General features: G+C 39.1%; 1 pseudogene; it reads right to left on the bottom strand.

The window, feature by feature from the left end:
* Positions 1–6,109: 6,109 nt before the first annotated feature.
* Positions 6,110–6,517, bottom strand: LOC132018685 (small ribosomal subunit protein uS10-like; annotated as a pseudogene).
* Between the last annotated feature and the right edge of the window lie 539 nt (positions 6,518–7,056).

Below are 7,056 nucleotides of genomic sequence, written 5' to 3'. Positions count from 1 at the left end.
CTCCCATATTGGGGGCATAAATATTTACAGTTGTTAGATCTTCTTGGTGTATAGTCCCTTTAAGAATTATGTAGTGTCCTTCTGTATCTCTGGCTACAGTTTTTAGTTTAAAATCTAATTTGTCTGATATGAGAATCACTACCCCCGCCTTCTTTTGAGACCCATTGGCATGAAGGATGCTTCTCCATCCCTTCACTTTCGGTCTGGATGTATCCTTGGGTTCAAAATGGGTCTCTTGTAGACAACATATGGATGGGTCGTGTTGTTTTATCCAATCTGCAACCCTGTGTTATTTTATGGGTGCATTTAGGCCATCCACGTTGAGAGTGATTACTGAGAAATATGTTTTTATTGACATCGTGTTACCTGTGAAGTCTTTGTTTCTATAATTGTCTCCATATAGTTCTGTTCAATGATATTCTTGGGTTTTTTCCTCTTTTATAGAACTCCCCTTAATATTTCTTGCAGTGCCAACTTGGTGGTCACATACTCTTTTAAACCTTGCCAGTCTTGGAAGCTCTTTATCTTTCCATCCATTTTGAATGTCAGTCTTGCAGGATAAAGTATTCTTGGCTGCATGTTCTTCTTATTTAGTTCCATGAATACATCTTGCCAGCACTCTCTGGCTTGCCAGGTTCCTGTGGGCAGGTCTGACATTATTCTGATGGGCTTTCCTCTGTACGTAAGGAATTTCTTCCCTCTAGCTGCTTTCAAGAGCTTTTGTCTAAAATTATGATTCATCATTTTTATAATCAGGTGTCTCAAGGTCTTTCTAGACTCTATGATCTTGGGGGGTGACCTTTCTGCCTCTAGTACATGAACACTGGTTCCATTCACCAGATTGGGAAAATTTTCATGGAGAATTTGTTTAACTATATCTTCTAGTTTTCTTTCTTTCTCCTCCCCCTCGGGGATTCCAACAATTCTGACATTGGGACGTTTCATGGAGTCATTTATTTCCCCAGTATTGTTTTCATAGTTTCTATGCTGTTTTTTCCAGGCTTCCTCCTGATCCTTTTTCTCTATCTGTTTGTCCTCCAGATCACTAATTCTATCTTCTGCCTCAGTTACCTAGCTTTTAGAGAATTTAGATTAGATTGGACCTCATTGAGAGCATTGTTAAATCATCCCTGGTGGCTTTCACTTCTGCCATAATCAATTCCATTTTGTCATCAAAGCTTTCTCTGACCTAGCTGTTGCCTGGATAATTATTAGCCTGAATTCCCTTTCCAACATACTGTTTATGTCCATATCCAAAAGCTCTGATGGAGAGGGCTCCCCAGTCTCCGAATTTTTCTTCTGTTGGGCATTCCTCCTCCTACTCATTTTGGTGAGAGATGGCTGAATGGATATGTAGCTGAATGTATCAACCATGGTGCAAGCAAGGTGCACCCTGGAATGCTTCTGAGCAATCAAGAGTCACCATCAAAAAGAAAGAAAAAAGAAAAAGAGAGAGAGAGAGACAGACAGACAGAAAAAAAAAAAGAAAAAAAAAAAAGAAAGATAAAATAAAAGAGAAGGCCCAGACCAAATGGGCCCCAAAGGTAAGATTTATAAAGTATACAAACAAAAACAGACAGACAAAAAGACTGACAAAAGTAGATGACAAGAGAAAAAAAAATGTCAAAATGAACCCCACGTATAAGATTTATATACTACCAGAACAAAAAAAAAAAATACACAGAAACACTGACAGAAGAAAAAGATGGGAGGGTGGTTATAAATTCTCAGTGTGGGCGAGGAAGGTTATTTTGATTCTTCCTAAATGTATCTTGATATTTTTGTTAAAGGACTCAACTTTCCTCAGATAAAGGGGGATTAAAACTGGTTTACATATAGGGGTAGCATTCATTGGGGAAAGGGGATTACCTTGAAGCTTATCTCTATATGAATATTTAAAAAAATAAAAAAATTTAAAAAATAGAAAAGCAAAATAAAAACACTGGTGTATATATATCAAGAAAGTTCAGGTTAAAAGGTTATTATGGAATTTGATGTACTGAACATCTCACTGTGATGGTTAATAGGTTAAAAAGTTATATATATATATATATATATATATATAGAGAGAGAGAGAGAGAGAGAGAGAGAGAGAGAGAACCAGAATAGTGGGAACAAATTAAAAGTTAAAAATTGTATCTATGAAGTAGTGGTGGTTATCCTCTTGTTGTTTTGTTTGTTTGTTTTTTGGGCTGGCTTTCTGGGGGAGGGGCCTGCCCTGTGGTTTTTTCAGGGAGTCTTGCTAGAGTTGAGTCCTCTTGTCCCCATCAAGGGGCTGGGCTCTGAGGAAACTAATTTTTCAGGCTTTTGTTCTCTGGAGGTTTTTTTATTTGTTTGTTAATTTGTTTTCTCTCCTCTTGGCAGCTTTTGGTGGTTCTTTGGAGGTTTAGAGGAAAGCAAACTGCACCCAGACCTCCATCTCAGAGAGAAGCCTCAGTCTGTTCCCCTCTGTGTGCTCCAGAGCACACAAATTATCCCCTCTGCCGCTGGCAGAGCACATCCCCAGTCACAGTCTCTGGAACTTTCCTGTACACAAAACCACAAGATATACTGCCCTGCAGCTGTTTGGGCAGGTCCGTACAGCCAGAGAGGTCCCAAACAGAGATAGCACACTGAGATTTTCACGCTGGCCCAGGCTGGGAGTGTTCAGACTCTCTGGGTCCTAGACAGTGACAGCTAGCGCCTGCAGGAACCTCTCTGGGTTGGGGGGGGTGCTACTCAGACTCTGGTCACATGGCATGCGTGCCAAGTGCAAAAGGCTGTGGTTCTGCTGGCTGGCTGGCTTCCACAGCAGGCTCCCTCACCCTCATGGGCGCTGCCACCCAGATGCTCTCAGGTGCATCGGCAGCCTAGACCTGGCTTCTTCACGGTGCTTTCTGGTTCCCTGCTAGCAGTGGCCATCTTGAGTCCGTGGGCTTAAGTCTCTGTCCCTAACCGCCCAATTCCACCAATTTTCCCTTAAGATTTTTTGCTCTTTTTGAGTGCTTTCAACCAGATTCCAAGTTAATGCTGGTCGCCAATTACAGGGCACTCTCCTATTGGGGTATTACTTTCCAATGGGTTGCTTCTGGTGGCTCCCTCCCCCTTTTGTTTATCTTCTAATATCAGTCCATTGTTGCCACTCCGCTTTACCTGTCCACTGGCATCTTCTGCCCCCCTATAGATCCAGAAGTGTATAATTCTAATCTCAGGCTGATTTAATGAGTGATCAGAATTCTTTGGTAGGTAATCACTTCACTTTAGGATATAGACTGAAACCACACCTCCTACTTTTCTGCCATCTTGTCTCCTCCTCCCGCCTTCTACTATTTTTTACTTAATTCTCCTATTTTCCATTTTCTTATCTTCTTGGCATACTTTCTAGAAATTATTTTCAATTCTTTCTTCCAAACTGCCCACTGAGTTTTTCATGTCTGTTCTATTTGTAAACCTGAGAGCTATTGCTTTTTGTCTTCTGAGGGTTTAAAAAAAAAAAAAAAAAAAATATTAATATATATATATATATATATATATATGGCATACTGTATTGGCTCATGGATGCAATAACTTATTTCTCTAAGGATATTAATGATAGTGAATACTTATTACCTTTTTTAAAGTTTTCTTCTCTTTATGTAGTTATTTTTTTCTTTTATTCCAGAATGTTTCTTTCCTGTTTTACTTGGTTTCTCTTTGATTTTATAGGCTTTCTTAAAATGTCAGGCAATCCTTGGTTGAAAGCTCATATTTAAAAGTAGAGCAAGTTAAAAGTTGGTGAGAAGTTCAGAGTGTATGAATGGGGCTTATCAATTTTGAACTTTGTCATGGGATATTTGTTTAGGAAATCCTTGATATCTATATCTTAGATTCTTTCTCCTGAAAGAGTGCTCAAAGATTTAGCCAGAGTGCTCAAAGATTTAGTCTATTTATTTGCCTTGTGATATATATGTAGCTGTCTTAGTGGCAGAGTGAAAAAATAGGATGGAGCTTTCTATATTAATATATGCATTTTTACTTTATTCCACTGTATGTGCGGTCTCTCCTGGGGCAGGAGATTTCGGTACTATCTCAAAAAATATATGTCCCCTAAAATGCAAATAAAAACACAGTGGGAATCACTACATACCCATGAGGATGGCTAAATGAAAAAGACAGGTAGCAAGTTTTTGTGAGGATGTGAAGTTGGAAATTTTATGCATTGCTAGTGGAGATGTAAATAGTGTAGCTACTTTGGAAAGCAATCTGCCAGTTCCTTAAAAGAGTAAACATACAGTTACCATATGTCACAGACATTCTACTCCTAGGTATATACCCAAGGGAAATAAAAACATATGTCTGCACAAAACTTGTACACAAACTTGTTCATAGTAGTTTTATTCATGATATATAGAAAAGTATAAACAACTCAAATATCCATCAGTGGAAAAACAGGTAAGCAAAATGTGATATATATATATATATACATACAATGGAGTACTATTTGACAATACAAAGAAATGAAATACTGTCACATGCTCTAACATAGATGACCTTAAAACCATTAGACCAAGTGAAAGAAGCTTTATAAAAGGGCACATACAGGGCACCTGGGTGGCTCAGTGGGTTAAAGCCTCTACCTTCAGCTCAGGTCATGATCCCACAGTCCTGGGCTGGAGCCCTGCATTGGGCTCTCTGCTCAGCAGGGAGCCTGCTTTCTCCTCTCTCTCTGCCTGCCTCTCTGCCTACTTGTGATCTCTGTCACATGAATAAATAAAATCTTTTTTAAAAAAAGAGCACATATGAGATTTAATCAATTTATACTAAATGCCCATAATAGATAAATCCATAGAGATAAAGTTTTTTTTTTTTTTAAAGATTTTATTTATTTATTTGACAGAGAGAGATCACAAGTAGGCAGAGAGGCAGGCAGAGAGAGAGGAGGAAGCAGGCTCCCTGCTGAGCAGAGAGCCCGATGTGGGACTCGATCCCAGGACCTGGGATCATGACCTGAGCCGAAGGCAGCGGCTTAACCCACTGAGCCACCCAGGCGCCCATAGAGATAAAGTTTTAATGAATTTTAATTAATTAATTAGATTTTAATTGATTTAAAATTTAATGTATTTTAATTAATTTGATTAGTGCCTTCTTAGAGCTGGAAAGAAGGGAGATTGGAGGGTAATAGCTAATGGGTATGGAGTTTTCTTTTTGGGGTAATGAGAACGTTCTAAAATTGATTGTGATGATGGTTGCACAACTCTATGAATATATTATAAACCATTGTATTATGCTATAAGTGGGTACATTTTATGGTATATGAATTATATCTCAATAAAGCTGTCAAAAATACAGCTCTCTGCTAGTGTAAGAGAGAAATGGTAACCTACAGTCTTTGGAACAGAGAAGGAGATCTAAGTCTTAAAGCTATTTAGGCAAGTTTTCAACAAATTGTTATACTTTTAGTGTTCATTTAATCAATTTCCAAAAGTATTACTCTGCCAGTTACTTAGGCATTTAGGTCTCCATGTTTAAGTGAGATTGCTTCTTAAACTTTTTATACTATGGGTTTAAGATTCACCTTTCTCAATGTACTAAGTTAGTTACCATTTTTCCATTTGCCTTCCAGCTTTTAAAATGGTTGCTGTTTTCTTCTCTCATTCTGTTTTAGTGGGTTTATATCTTTTTTTGTTTGTTTGTTTGTTTGTTTTTTTAAAGATTTTATTTATTTATTTGACAGAGAGAGATGACAAGCAGGCAGAGAGGCAGGCAGAGAGAGAGGAGGAAGCAGGCTCCCTGCTGAGCAGAGAGCCCGATGCGGGGCTCCATCCCAGGACTCTGAGATCATGACCTGAACCGAAGGCAGCGGCTTAACCCACTGAGCCACCCAGGCGCCACCTGTTTGTTTGTTTTTAAATGGAAATAGCAATATGTATTTTTTAAAGATTTTAAAAAAATTTTTATTTATTTGACAGAGATCACAGGTAGGCAGAGAGGCAGGAAGAGAGGGAGGAGGAAGCAGGCTCACTGCTGAGCAGAGAACCGAATTTAAGGCTTGATCCCACGACCCTGAGATCATGATGGGAGCCAAAGGCACAGGCTTTAACCCACTGAGCCACCCAGGCACCCTATAGTGGGTTTATATCTTAAGAGACTTTCATTGAACAAAATTTTTTTTTTTAACAATTGATAATTTGTTAAAAGGGCTGATATAAACATCTGCAGTGGTGACTTCATTCTTGACTCCTGTCTCAATACTGATCAATGGAATCTATTTAAGAATATCAGAAAGACCATGCAAATCAATGAGTCACTTATGGATCCTCACCTGAAAACGATCCCAAGTCTTGGAAACTTCACCACATTTTTTTTCTTGTAGTGATAGTCACAGTTTTGGTAAGCATCTGAACTAGTCCTTTCACTTTGAAATTTTCCCCTTTGTGCCTCTGATCAAGTCAGCATACACCTCCAAAGATTTTACTTTGGGGATGGTTACAGTAATTTTAATTCAGTGCGTCACCACCTCTGGTTCCATGGGTGTTTTCCCAGTGTCTTTAAAAGCCATGATTTCGGGGCGCCTGGGTGGCTCAGTGGGTTAAGCCTGCCTTCAGCTCAGGTCATGATCCCAGTTTCCTGGGATTGAGCCCCGCATCAGGCTCTCTGCCCCCTCTCTCTCTGCCTGCCTCTCTGCCTATTTGTGATCTCTGTCTGTCAAATAAATAAATAAATCTTTAAAAAAAAAAAAAAGCCATGGTTTCCTGATTGTCTTGTACCTTGGCTGCAGCGAGAATGAACAGCTGTGAGTCAGCTCCCAGAGCTCCCCTGAACCTGCGACTGTGTCTTCCTCAAAGAGCTTAAGAGTCTTTCATTGAAGTTTTAATCAAGTTTTAGGAGGAAGTAAAAATAATGCACATGTTTATTCAGGAAGCTTTATCTGGAAGTCAGTGGGTTACATTTGCTTACTTTGTAAAATTCATATCAGAAGGAGGTTTAAATTCTTAAGATCCAACTGCTTTTTTTTTTTTTTAAGATTTTATTTATTTATTTGACAGAGATTACAAGTAGGCAGAGAGGCAGGCAGAGAGAGAGGAGGAAGCAGGCTCA

This window comes from Mustela nigripes, chromosome 5 (genome assembly GCF_022355385.1).
Source record: "Mustela nigripes isolate SB6536 chromosome 5, MUSNIG.SB6536, whole genome shotgun sequence".
NCBI classification, from domain to species: Eukaryota; Metazoa; Chordata; class Mammalia; order Carnivora; family Mustelidae; genus Mustela; species Mustela nigripes.
This window is presented reverse-complemented; position numbering and strand designations above follow the sequence as displayed.